We start from the raw sequence: 14345 nt of genomic DNA on the forward strand, positions 1-14345 counted from the left end.
GGTTCACTGGAGAGCACTTTGAATCGATCGTGAACATGTGCTGGGTACGGAGTCAATGAAGTCCCGGAGTGGGCTCAGGTGGCTCTGTGAAGAAGGTCACTTCCCTGGGCTACCTCTGACCTCAATTTAAGCAATTTACTTATAGTTAGGATCATGTAGTTTTCAGATGACCTTAAAGTAAATTGAACAAGCCCATTGACAATACGATGATCACCCACTGGGAAGCCCATTTTTATTGTTGTTATTTTATTTTTGCAAGGATACACAGCTAGATTTTTAGAAAGAATTTGCAGGGGGCCACAGTGGTAAAAGTGTGGGAACAAATTTTAGAGACAAATTATTTGATTTCTTTTAGAGAAATAAATGGGTCAGCATTTAAACACATCACTAATCAAGTCACCAGCAGCATTAACAAGCTCAATTGCTAACAAATAAATATCCAATTGAAATGGGAAAAAATATGCACCACTAAAATGTGAACTAAAATAAGATCTTAAAATACTCTTGCAAAAATAAATAAAGGGGCCACCACTTGGCAAAGTGGTTAAGGTGCTGGACTCCCACATTGTTGACCACAGTTCGAGTCCCAGATCTGGCAGCTTGCTTTCTCACTTTCTCTCTCTCTCTCCCTCTTCTTTCTATCTCTCTCTGGTGAGCACATGTGTCCTAAAGCCAATTAAAGAATAAAAATAATGATAAAATTAAACAGATAATTCTTTCACATTAAATATTCTCTTTTTAAGGAGTGATTTAACTTTATTTATTTATTTACTTATTTTCATTTTGACCAGAGAAAGACAGAGTGAGAGTGAGCGAGAGAGAGAGAGAAAGCAAGAAAGCACAATCTTGCACATGCAAAATTTAGAAGGCACATGTACTTGCCAGAGATAGACTGAGAGAGAAGGTAAAAGTGAGAAAGCATCCCCCAAAGAGAATGGTCCTACCACAATCTCTTCTCCATTTCTTCCTCCTTTCAGGATTCTAGGCACATACAAAAACACTGCACATGTTTCTCGAACCAGTGGTTTCAGGACTTGAACCACAAAGTCAGCCATGTGAGATCCAGCCGCCTTAACCACTATGCCTAAACTGGTCCAGTAAAAATACACTTAATGCAGGATCAGCAGTTGGCATAATGACTATGTCACTGGATTCCCATGCAGTCAACCGTGGTTCAAGTCCCAGACCCAGTGGTTTAAACTCATGCCGGGCACGTGTGCATGCGTGCCCAAGATTCCAAGAGGAGAATGGAGGAGAAGGGATTGTGGCATGGTCATCCCCCTTGGGGGGTGATTTCTCACTTTCTGCCTCTCTGTCTATCTTTCTGGCAAGTGCACACACCCTATAGCAAAAACCTCTCAAAAAAAAAAAAATATATATGTGTGTGTGTGTGTGTGTGTGTGTATACACACACACACTTTAATGAATTCTTTTCTGACCATGAGGGTATGATGTTGGGTAACACTTTATTTTTTGGCAAAAAATAAAAATTTAAGGATTTGCTTTTTCTTCACAAACTACATATTCCTTATTGTCTTGAGAATATTATTCCACTTCTCAAGCTCACTAAACTATAATACATTGAAACCCACTTAAAGAACTAAACTGATGGGACCAGCAAATGGTGTAATGGTTATATCTCTGGACTCCCATGTAGTTGACCATGGTTCAAATCCCAGACCCTACAGCTTAAAACTCATGCCAGTATGTATGCATGTGTGTCCAAGATCCTGAGAGGAGAATGCAGGAGGGATTTCAGCATGGCCATCCACCCTAGGACCAGGGGGGGAGGGGATTTCTCACTTTCTATCTCACTGTCTCTCTCTGTCTCTGTCTCTCTGGTTAGCACATATGCCTTATAGCACAATCTTTCTTTAAAAACAATAGAACGAAACTTGGGAACCAGCAGTTAGCGTAATGGCTATGTCACTGGACTCCCACGTAGTCGACCGCGGTTCGAGTCCCGGACCCGGTGGCTTAAAACTCACGCTGGGTGCGTGTTTGTGCATGCCCAAGATCCCGAGAGGAGAGTAGAGGAGAAGGGATTGCGGCGTGACCATCCCCCCTGGGGGGTGATTTCTCGCTTTCTGTCTCTCTGTCTCTCTCTGTCTGTCTGGCGAGCGCACACGCCCTATAGGAAAAACCTCTCCCAAAAAAAAGAAGAAAAAAATAGAATGAAACTGACCTCAGTTATTCTGTTAAAGATGAACTTCTTCAGGTTGCATTGTGCTATGTTATCTGTGCCTTTTCTTGTGACATTCCCAGCTGTTCCTTGGTACTTAAAAATGTTGGAGGTAGGGACTAGCAGGTGGCATAGTGGCTAAGGCGCTGGATCCCACATGGTTCACAACGGGTCAAGCCCTGGACATGGTGGCTTGAAATATGCCCAAAATCCTAGGAGGAGAATGGATTAGGAATTACAGCGTGGCTATCCACCCTGGGGGATGAATTCTCACTTTCCCTCTCTCTCTCTCTCTCTCTCTCTCTCTCTCTGGTGAGTGCATGAAGCCATGGAAAAAAATCTAAAAAAAAATAAAAGTTGAGGGTGAATAATAAAATCATCAAACGATAATTAAAGGTAAATGCCCAAATTTCAGAGAAGAAAGGAGGAAACATTCTTGTCACTTTATTCGTGGAATATGAAAAGGATACAGAGAAGCCTAGAATAACCCTCAAACTCTAGGGCAGACGAGCAATGTTCCAAATGGACATCCAGGACATCCAAGCTCCAAGCCCTGGGCCTTCAGCACCTCAGCCCCTACCCTTGAGTGACTCAATTCCACCTGCTTGCTCTGGTCCCCACTCACCTAGCACTCTGGCGTAATCAAGCTATTATGTGTAAGAAGGTAACTTTCCCAGCAGCACTACTGCAGTCTCCCTTTCATGACACATTGCGTGACAAAATTCTCTTTGACCCCTTACTCAGCATGATACTGTAGCCTGTGTGGATTACCGTGGCACTTGTACCGGGTTCTGTTATCTGTCAAACTTAACTATCAAGAACACAGCCATGATGCTGTGAAGAAGCAGGAAGATGAAAGGTATCTGAACCACCAAAGGAATCTTACAGAATACCACTCACTCATAAGAGAATCTCTGGCTATTGTTCAGAATTTATTTACTTCTGTTTTAGATACATTTCTGTTTTTAATTTTGTATATTTTTACCATAGGACACTTACACTCACCAGAGAGAGACAGAGACAGAGGGAAAGTGAGAAGCCCCCCTCCACTGCAGGCAGGCTGGCTATTCCACAAACTCTCCTCCTCCATTCTCCTCTCAGGATTTTGGGCATGCACGCACACACACCTGGCATGATTTTCGAATCACTGGGGTTGGGACTTGAACCATGGTCAGCAATGTAGGAAGCCAGCACCTTAACTACCACACCACCTGCTGGCCCCTAGATACAATTCTTACAATTCTAATCAACCAACTTCTCATTCAGTATCAGGGAAAAAAGCAACAAATAAGCGAAGGGAAGAGAGAAGGCCAGTAGAAGCAGGCACATTGGCAATAACCCAAATTAACCTGATGACTGCTTTGGATCAAGAAGAGAGAACTTCAAAACAGACCTCAGAATAAAAGACACACCACCGTGAAACTGGAGTGCGGAAGCAAACAGGCTTTTGTGTTTCGACATCCCCTGAGGCCATCACTGATGTTCATTACCGTGAAAGTGAGCCATCAAGAAAGGGTTAAATTATTTTTTGAATTCATCAAATAAGAAGGCAGGCAGTATATCGTTCATTTTATAAAGCTTTTCAATAAAAATGGCTGAAAAAATCATTGCATTTATTCATTTATAAGCAAACACTGAGTGCTTCTCATGAGCCAAACTATATTCTCATTGCTGCTGCCTTTTGTTTTTAATTTTAAGAAACTGAGGCCTGGGAGATAAGCGATCTACTGATTTCTTTCTTTTCTTTTTTTTTTTTTGAGAGAGACAGAGAGACAGAGACAGAAAGTGAAAAATCACCCGCCAGGGGAGATGGCCACGCGGCAATCCCTTCTCCTCCATTCTCATCCAGATATCTTGGACACACATGCACATGCGCCCGGTGTGAGTTTAAGCCACCGGGTCTGGGAATCGAACTTTGCTTGACTACATGGGAGTCCAGCGACATAGCCATTATCACAACTACTGGTCCTGAGGCTGTCAGAAGCGTTCAGGGCAAGATCACTTGCTCCTGGCTGGTATCTACTTTAAGTGCATCAGATGCTCCTTCAGTCTGGCAGATCTATGGCTATTCCCCCATTTATTTGGACTTACACAGAGTTTAAGCAATATGCATTTATTTCAGTGTCATCAAAAACTGACTTTTTGGGTTTGGCAGGTGGCGGGGTGGTTAAGGCACTGGACTCCCACATGGTTGACTGTGGTTTGAGTCTTGGACCTGGTGGCTTGCTTTCTCACTTTCCCTCTCTCTCTCCAGTCAAATTAAAAACTAGTAATAAGAATTTTTTTTTTGAGAGGGTTTTACTATAGGGCGTGTGAGCTCACCAGAAAGACAGAGACAGAGAGACAGAAAGCAAGAAATCACCCCCCAGGGAGGATGGCCACGCCGCAGTCCTTTCTCCTCCACTCTCTTCTTGGGATCTTGGGCACGCACGCACTCATGCCCGGCATGAATTTAAGCCACGGGGTTTGGGACTTGAACCACGGTCGACTACATGGGAGTCCAGCAACATAGCCATTATGCTAACTGCTGTTCCCAGCGATTGACTGATTTCTAAGAACATTCTCAAAGTTACTTAGACTAAGCCAGGTCATAAGACTGTGTGTAACTGAACCATGGGGTCAGATAAGGCCTTCCACAGGGCCTCCACAGCCCCAAATGGCTCTCAACAAACTGTTATATTGAGACTGAAGGAGGTAATGAAACACAGCCCAGTCAAACCTGTTGTTATAGGGCCCAGCAGGTGGCGTAGTGATTAAGGTACTTGACTACCACATGGTCGATTGCGGTTGGAGTCCTGGACCTGAAGGCTTGAAACTCATCCCAGGCACATGTGCACTTGTGTCCAAAATCCCGAGAGGAGAATGAAGAAGAAGGGATTACAAGGTTTGAGCAACCCCTGGCGGCGGGTGGGAGGGAGAGAAGGATTTCTCACTTTCTCTCTCTCTCTGTCTCTCAGTGTCTCCAGCAAGTGGAGGAAGCGCCCTATAGCAAAAATGTCTCAAAACAAAACAAAACAAAAAAACCCTGTTAATACATTTTCTATGAGAAACTTAATGGAAAGGATAGACATTAGGACCTGGGAATGCATTTTTCTTTGTTCTTAAATATAAGAAATAATCTCTCTCTTATTTGTGAGTTATAGACTCTGAATCATATGCCTGATCACCTTTCTTATTTTGCCTTGGCACCAGAAGCTAAGAACCAAAATTATGAGTTTTTTGTTTTGTTTATATTGTTGTTAATGGACACGTGTGCTTGCCTGAGAGAGAGGAAAAGTGAGAAATCTCCTCCCAGGAAATGACCAGGCCGACATTCCTCCTTCATTCTCCTTTTGGGTTTTGGGCCTGTGAACATATGTGCCCACCATGATTTTCAAGCCACTGGGTCCAACACTCAGACCAGGTAGTCAGCCACTTGGAATTCAGCACCTTAATTGCCATTCCACCTGCTGACCTGAGTCACTTCTTATTGGAAGATTTCACGGGAATTATTTCATATACTGTATTTTGTTTCCCCACTTTTTTTTAAAATTTGCTTCATTCTCACTTACTCTGAATTTACATCTTTTGGCTATATTGTTTTTTCATTTTTGATAACTTTCATGGAATTTACCATGTGCTCTATTATAAGCACTTGGGACCAGCAGGTGGCATGGTGGTTAAGGCGCTGGACACTCCCACATGGCCGACCAGGGTTCGAGTTCTGAATCTGGTGGCTTGCTTTCTCCCTTCCTTTCTCTTTCACTCTCACCCTCTGTCTCTCTCTGGTCAAATTAAGAAATAAATGAATGAATAAATAAATAAATAATTAATTAGTTTTTAAAAAAAGAAATAAGCACTTATAAGTGTTACCTTACTTAGTTCTCAAAATTACTCTATGCAGTAGGTACTATCATATTTATTTACAGATAATTAAAATACTACTAAGAGATTAGCTATCATATATATCTTTTAATATATATAAAACCTTTTTGGAAAATATTTTAAAACATGGCAATCCATGTGTAATCAGTAAGGTTAACTGAAAAATGTATTTAAACAAATGTCCTCATTTCCCTCCAGAGCCAGATATCCAGAGATGTGTAATGCATATTTTAACTTATAGATTTATAAGTGATTAAACATTAGGGAACTCCAAAAAGTTCATAGAAAATGAAAATTAGGTACTTATGTTGGCACAAAAATTTTGAGATCTATGCAGAGTGTTTTCATAATCACATTTTAAATGAACTCTTTGAAGATCCTTTACACAAGTGATCGTAAGCTGTTTTTTCAATTTTTTTTCAAGAGAATTAAATCGTTTATTGATTACAGATGATAATGGAAGATACACAAGCTTCATTCCCATCTATTTTGTTTTTTCAATTTTTGAGGACCTTAAGTCAGTAAGTGATCTAATCAAAGGCTAGAAGTCACTGCTATGATTTGTCATAGCACTCTCCCTCCTGGCCTTCTGAGGGGTGTTTCCCACTTTTTGCTTCAGCTGTCTATAGTGCCTGCGTAGGCGTGTTCTGACAGCACTGTTCATCTAATTTTACCTCGTGTGATGTGGTAAGAATTAACTACCAGTTGGCGAATGGCCTCAGTTATTCATTCGTTTTATTAGTTCATAGTACTAATAGGTACCTAAGAATAAGTCATCTGAGTCTCTAAAGCTCCTAAGAACCCAGGAACTAGAATAGCTGAGCTTTTCTATGATTATTTCACAGGTTCTTTTTTTTTGCTATAGGGTGCGTGCGCTCGCCAGACAGAGAGAGAGAGACAGAGAGACAGAAAGTGAGAAATCACCCCCCAGGGGGGATGGCCATGCCGCGATCCCTTCTCCTCCATTCTCCTCTCGGGATCTTGGGCACGCATGCACACGTGCCCGGCATGAGTTTAAGCCACCGGGTCCGGGACTCGAACCGTGGTTGACTACGTGGGAGTTCAGCAACATATGCCATTATGCTAACTGCTGGTCCCAGGTTCTTTTTCAGGTTTTTACTGCAGTATCTTGAGAATAATTTCTCAAATTATTAAAAATTATGGACATCAAAGTTAATTCGCTGAGTACATGTGAAGGACTCCTTTATTCTCAAAGCCCAAGGCTCCTCTTCTCCTGGGTGGATATTACATCCTTGAGTTTGGCTCTGGGAAATTCAGGCGGAATAAGGCGTCATCAGTTCAATGAGACCAATTGTGATCCATGTGTAATATGGCAAAGATAAGACCCGTTAACCCCTATTCACTTTTTTTTTTTTCTGAGAGGTTTTTGCAATAGGGCATGTGTGCTTGCCAGAAAAACAGAGAGACAGAGAGACAGAAAGCAAGAAATCACCCCCCAGGGGGGATGGCCATGCCACAATTCCTTCTCCTCCATTCTCCTCTTGGGATCTTGGACATGCATGCATACGTGCCTGATGTGAGTTTAAGCCACTGGGTCTGGGACTCGAACCAAGGTCGACTAAAGGGGAGTCCAGCGACATAGCCATTATACCCTCTGCTGGTCCCAACCCCCATTCACTTTAAAACCACCTAAAAATGTGAACAGAGAAGCCAAAAGATGGTGTAGTGGTTTCATCACTGGACTCGCACATGGCTAACTGTGGTTTGAGTCCCAGACCTGGTGGCTTGAAACTCATGCCAGGCATGTGGGCATGCATATGGAAGATCCAGGGAGGAGAATGGAGGACAAGGGATTGCAATGTGGCCATTTCTCCTAGGATATAATTTCTCACTTTTCCTCTCACTGTCTCTATCCCTCTCTCTCCCTGGTGAGCACATGTGCCCTAAGGCAAAAACCTCTATTAAAAAAATGTAAACAGAAAAGAAATAAAGCATAAAGTCAGGTTTTTATTGTATTTTTTAAAAGAATTATTTATTTAATTTTATTTCTTGGTACCAGCAGTTGGCATAATGGCTATGTTGTTGAACTCCCATATAGCTGACAGGGGTTTGAGTCCCAGACCCTGTGGCTTAAACTCACACCGGGCACATGTGCGTGAGTGCCCAAGATCTTGAGAGGAGAATGGAGGAGAAGGGACTGTGGCGTGGTCATCCCCCTGGGGGGGGTGATTTCTCACTTCCTCTCTCTCTTTCTCTGTCTTTCTGGTGAGCACACATGCTCTATAGCAAAACCCTCTCAAAAGAAATATATTTTTTATTACTAGTTTTTAATTTGACTGGCAAGAGAGAGGGAAAGTGAGAAAGCAAGCCACCAGGTCCAAGACTCAAACCACAGTCAACCATGTGGGAGTCCAGTGCCTTAACCACCCCGCCACCTGCCAGTCCCAAAAAGTCAGTTTTTGATGACACTGAAATAAATGCGTATTGCCTAAACTCTGTGTAAGTCCAAATGAATGGGGGAATAGCCATAGATCTGCCAGACTGAAGGAGCATCTGATGCACTTAAAGTAGATACCGGCCAGGAGCAAGTGGCCTTGCCCTGAACACTTCTAAAAGCCTGGGGAACCCGTGGAGCCAGCAGCCAAGGCTTGGGTGATTCTTACAATGGGTACAAAGAAAGTATATATAAAGCAATAAGGTTCCAGGTCTGCACTCAAAAACTGGCCCATAGAAACAGCCTATAGGTGCCACAGTTGTGGGAGACAATAAATAATGCCAGCTGAACTCCTTACAGCCCTATGACGGTAACTTAAAAACAAGAAATAGTATTTAGAGTAGTCTTTAGTATTTTAAACTTTTTAAAACCAGAAGCATGATTATTTTAACAAATTAAAATATGACGAAACCATCCACACACACTTCTCAAGTCAAAAAATTTGACTCTCCTTTGATCAATGACAGGGTTCACCAAACACATGTGCACACTGTGATGATACATTCTGGGGAACCTCCTGGACAACAGAGTGACATGCAAGGTAATGCCCGCCACGTTGATATAGCTCTTTTGTTAATTCACATACCCTCAGAGTTAAAGTTCTACCTCCCTGAAACACAGCACAAAGCTATGAAACTTCAAAGTCAATGCAGAGGACAGTACTTTTCCAACTGCTTAGCCCAGACTTGACCTTGAGTGGTCCCTCGTGGTCTATAAATAATTCTGTCTGTTTGGCCATTGAATTTTAGAAAAAAAAATACAAAAATTATTCACATCAGACTAACTCTGAGCAGAGAAGTAACGTAGTGCTCATAAGAACCTGAATCACACCTGGCAGCCGTGATTGGAATTCCCAGCCCCACTGGTTTGAAATACATCTGGCATGCACGCAATGCCCAAGGTCCAATGGGTTGGAGGATGAGAGGAAGGAAATCACAATGTGACCAGATCTGAGGGTTGGGAGGAAGCTCCTTTCTCTCTTATTCTCACCAGTACACAAAATAACATAGCAAAGCTTTATCATCACGTGCTCTTTCACATATAAAGAAAACATTTATTTTTAAATTCATGTATATTTAATTATAATATTTTGAATAGTTTGAAGCATAAGATTAATTACAACTTTTGCATAAATTTTGTTGTATTATAAACTTTTATTTTTTGGAGAGGTTTTTGCTATAGGGCGCATGCACTCACCAGAAAGACAGAGACAGAGAGACAGAAAGCGAGAAATCACCCCATCCCTAGAGGGGATAGTCACTATAGGGTGCGTGTGCTCGCCAGACAGAGAGAGAGAGACAGAGAGACAGAAAGTGAGAAATCACCCCCCAGGGTGGATGGCCACACCGCAATCCCTTCTCCTCCATTCTCCTCTTGGGATCTTGGGCACACATGCATGGACCCGCAGTGAGTTTAAGCCACCGGGTCTGGGACTCAAACCACGGTTGACTCCGTGGGAGTCCAGCAACATAATCATTACGCCAACTGCTGATCCCTGTATTATAAACTTTGTATGTTCTAATAATTTCTAAGTTTTTCAAGATTGCATGTATGCTATTTAGACTATGCTAATTAGAAACTTTTGCTTAGTACCCAACTAAACTAAACAGAAATATTGCCTCTTGGGTCATAGTGTTTTCAAGACAACTGGATAGTATCACTTAAATTTGTTTCATTTGCATTTTTCATTGTTACTATCTTAATTCTAAGTAACTAAAGCCATAGATCATGTAGTTCATTAAAGATTGAAAGGGTTGGCAGACCCACAACCAGAAGCAGCTCAGAGTGGTGAACTCTTCAAGTCTGCAATAAAAAACAATCTCCAATAAAACTACATTGCAAAAAAAAAAAAATGGGTAAGAAACAGAATGAAAAGAGTAAACATACTGAAGAAGCAGAGCCTGAAGAATATGTGGTAAAATCGTACTGGGCCAACGTGTAACGAATGGGAAGGTGGACTATTTTCTGAAGTAGAAGGCGTTTGTAGATGCTGACAATACTTGGCAGCTAGAAGAAAATTTAGATTGTCCAGAGCTAATTGAAGCATTTCTTAATACTCAAAAAGCTGGTAAATGTGGTACAAAGAGATCTTTATCTGGCAATGGATCTGATGATAGCAAATCAAAGAGGAAGAGAGATGCTGCTGATAAACCAAGGGGGTTCACGGGAGGCCTTGATCCTGCACAAATAATTGATGCCATGGACAGAAGTAGAGAGGATGCTTCTCATGAGATGGGATGATTCAGATGAGGGAGACTTGGCTCTGGCAAAAGAAGGAAATATGAGGTGTCCTCAAATTGTAATTGCTTTTTCTGAAGAAAGACTAACTTGGCATTCTTATCCAGAAGATGAAGCTCAATAGTTGTTGCATTGTTTTATATATATGTATGTGTGTGTGTGTGTGTAAAATCTGGGTCTTGGATTTTGATTTACTAGAGTGGAGAAATACCTATGTTCTAATGGAAAAATCAAGTTTGATATGTTTGGTCTGAAAGCAGTATTGGAAGAGTTGGGGTAGGGGGTTGCATCCCAATAGCACAGGTTGCTTTGAACAAATAAAAGCTTTCTGTAGTTGCTTCCTTTTTGGAAAAGAATATTTCATACCATCGTATTTTATTTCCTCTGCATTTGGTAACAGATTTTCTAAATGTTGGGGAAAATTTTCATTGTCATTACTCAGTCAGAACTTGTGTTTAACTCACATGCCTCAATACCAGTCTGGGTTTCTTGCTTTTCGTCTGTGTGTGTGTATATATAAGGTATTATGTAAATGGCTTCCTGTTTTTGAACCTTTCACCAAAACAAAAACTGTGGATAAGCCCATGTTTCTGAGATTTCATCATTCTGAACAACCTCAGAATAAGAAATAAATTGCTTCAAATTAAATGGAAAGTTTTCTTGAAGCCATAACCTTTCAAATTAAACAATGATTTTATAATCAGGTAGTCTAAATTGGATAACTTTAAAGCATCCCTATCAGAATTTGTATCTATCTATAGTCATATAAATGCAATAGTTTATTTGCAGAATTTCCTAACAGAGAAATTTTATTATAACAAGGTTCCTTCCCATGACAAAAATGGACAAATCCCAGTATTTAGCTAAGAAAGACTTAGTTAAGTGGACATTTTAACCCCCTAGTGAACTTTGCCTTTACAAAAAGTTGAAATCCTTATGCTCTATTGACTAAAAGGTCATTATTCATGAAATGTCTAAGATTTGGCTCATGGAAATCTAATCAGATGGTTAAAGATAGCAGTTTAGGGTTTGCTGGCATAAATGGATGAACGAATTTGTGATCTGAACTATTGACATGTGTGTTTCTTTTCTTTAGCCCAACTCATTCCTTATGTGTAGGCCTCAATCTTTTCAATATTTGGGTTACTGTTTCAGTAGAAGCAAGGAAAACCAGTAACTATTGTTATCAGAATGTCACCCAACTGTATATTACTTACTTTATAGTAAATACTGGTGAACAGTGGTCAATAAATAGTTTTATATCCCTTTTAAAAAAAGAAAAGATTAAAAGAGGTGATGAAAATAATGTAGCTACTGTGACTCCAAATGAAGCAGAAATGTAAATAAGGAACAGCAGTGCAGTGTGAATACAGAATGTGAATCTTCATAAGCTAAAGCAAATAAATCTAAATGTTAAATGTGTAATGATTTTGCACAAGCAGCTAACGAAGTGTGACTAAGTACCATGATGAATATCAGATAAATAAATTTTATTGGAAAATTGATCTACTGTCACCGGTTCTAGGGCATTATCTGTTAAAACACCTTATATTAACTCGCAGGCCTGGAGGAGTTCATGCATGGTGACTGTTCTTGTAAAATCAATTTTACAAAACCTACGCAAAATTATGTTATTCAATGCAAAGTTGTTATTTTTTTCTGAAGGCCCAAACTATAGACTAATATTTATTCAGATTTATATATCTGCTATTCTTCATCTCTGTGAAGTTTTTAAAACAAAAAAGTCAATATGATATGTTATATGGTAGAGAAAGCAGAATAATTATGTCCAAACAATATATTACCAGATGTCAAAAAATTATATAGCATATAACAATTAAAACACTGTTATATTACCTCACTGTTAAAAAAAAAAGCCAATGAAATAGAAGCCAGAAGTTGACCTACAATTGACAGTTAAAATCAGTGAGAAAAAAAATAATATATTTAATAAATGGTGCCTTAATTGCTGTTTACTCACAAGCAAAAATTAACATTATACCTTTACCTCCACTGTATCTTTACTTCCCACTACACGAAACTAAATTCTACATGACTTAAAGACATACATGGTGGGTCAGCCAGACAGCATGGTGGTCCAGGCCACCACAAGTTAGATCCCACATGGGGAACTGTGAAGTCCGAGTCCTTAGACACAGTGGCTTGAAAACATGTTGGGCAGGTGCTAGACTCTCACATGGTCAACTGCGGTTCAACTCCCAGATCTGGCAGTTTGAAAATCACTCCAGACACAATTGTGCTGTGTGCCCACAATTCCGAGAGAAGAAAGAAGGAGAAGGGATTGCGGTGTGGCCATTCCTCCATCCCCGCGTCCACTCAAGCACACATGCCCTATAGCAAATTAAAAAAAAAAAAAAACCACAAATGTCAAAAGAAAAACATTTTAAAATGTTAGAAGAAAAGAACATTTATTTATTTATGACCTTAAAATTAAGAATTTCCTAAACAATATACTAAAACCACAAGAAATAAACTACATGAAGAAAAGGTTGATACTTCTGACTTCATCAAAATGTTTAACTTCAATATGAAATATTAGGCTATTTATGTACTAAAAATATGAACACATGAATCATTAATTTGGGAGAGATAGGAAGGGGAGTAGATGGAAGGAAGGTGTTCCTCAAAATGGTCTATATATTTGCATATGCATATATATAATTGTATCTGTATTTCTCAAAAATATGCATGACATGTTATATACAGAACATACATAATGAAATGCTATTGTTTAACAAAGATGGTTTGCCAATTATGGGTGTATCTTTTTCTAGAATTTAGTTGTCTTATGCTTGAAATAGTTATTGGAAAAAAAATTTAGGAATGTTTAAGAGACATGGTAAGTAGAATGTGAGGTCCATCATGAAATAATATAGAAGAAAATATTAGACTAATGGGAGCATGCTATGTTGAAAAAGACAATACTTGGATACTTCCCAAAATTGACAAAAGACATAAATCAAGTTTTTAAAACACATGTATCCGCTTATGAGTGCACATTTTTTCTAAAGAGCAATTGAGCTTGAGCTGACATCTTTTCAGCGACAGTATTTACCAAAAGAGTAAAAGTGTCTGAGCCAGGATGAGACAAATTTATGACAGAACTTGAATATCAACAATAGGAGATTCTTATGTGCCAGTCAACTGACAAAGAACAATTAAGCCATTAGTAAAATTCCTTTTTCAAATGACACTGTTAAATGTTGCAAATATAAATAGTATACAGTATGGAAGGACAATAATTTTCTCACGTGTGCTAGCAGATAATTCACTTCACTGCTAAATAATCACTGATGGTCAAAGTATGATTAAGATTTGGGCATGTATGCAATACATGTGAGGAAATCTTAAAATATTTATAACAATGCATATTATTTAAAAAAAAAAAAACTATTCATGGATTTTGAAGTTTTTTTACACCTAAATAAACTTGTGGCATGGTGGGTAAAGCAGCTGGATCCCATGTGTTCAATTGTATGATTTGAGTCCTGGACCTGGTGACTTGAAAAACACACCAGGCATATGTGCATGCGGGCCCAAAATTCTGAGAGGAGAATGGAAAAGAAGAGATTGCAGTGTGGCCAT

At 39.8% G+C, this 14345-nt stretch overlaps 1 pseudogene; it reads left to right on the plus strand.

The window, feature by feature from the left end:
* Positions 1 to 10353: 10353 nt before the first annotated feature.
* LOC102501852 (chromobox protein homolog 3 pseudogene) lies at positions 10354 to 10863 on the plus strand (annotated as a pseudogene).
* The last annotated feature ends 3482 nt before the right edge of the window (positions 10864 to 14345 follow it).

This window comes from Tupaia chinensis, unplaced genomic scaffold (assembly GCF_000334495.1).
Source record: "Tupaia chinensis unplaced genomic scaffold, TupChi_1.0 Scaffold000396_1, whole genome shotgun sequence".
In the NCBI taxonomy this organism is placed as follows: domain Eukaryota; kingdom Metazoa; phylum Chordata; class Mammalia; order Scandentia; family Tupaiidae; genus Tupaia; species Tupaia belangeri.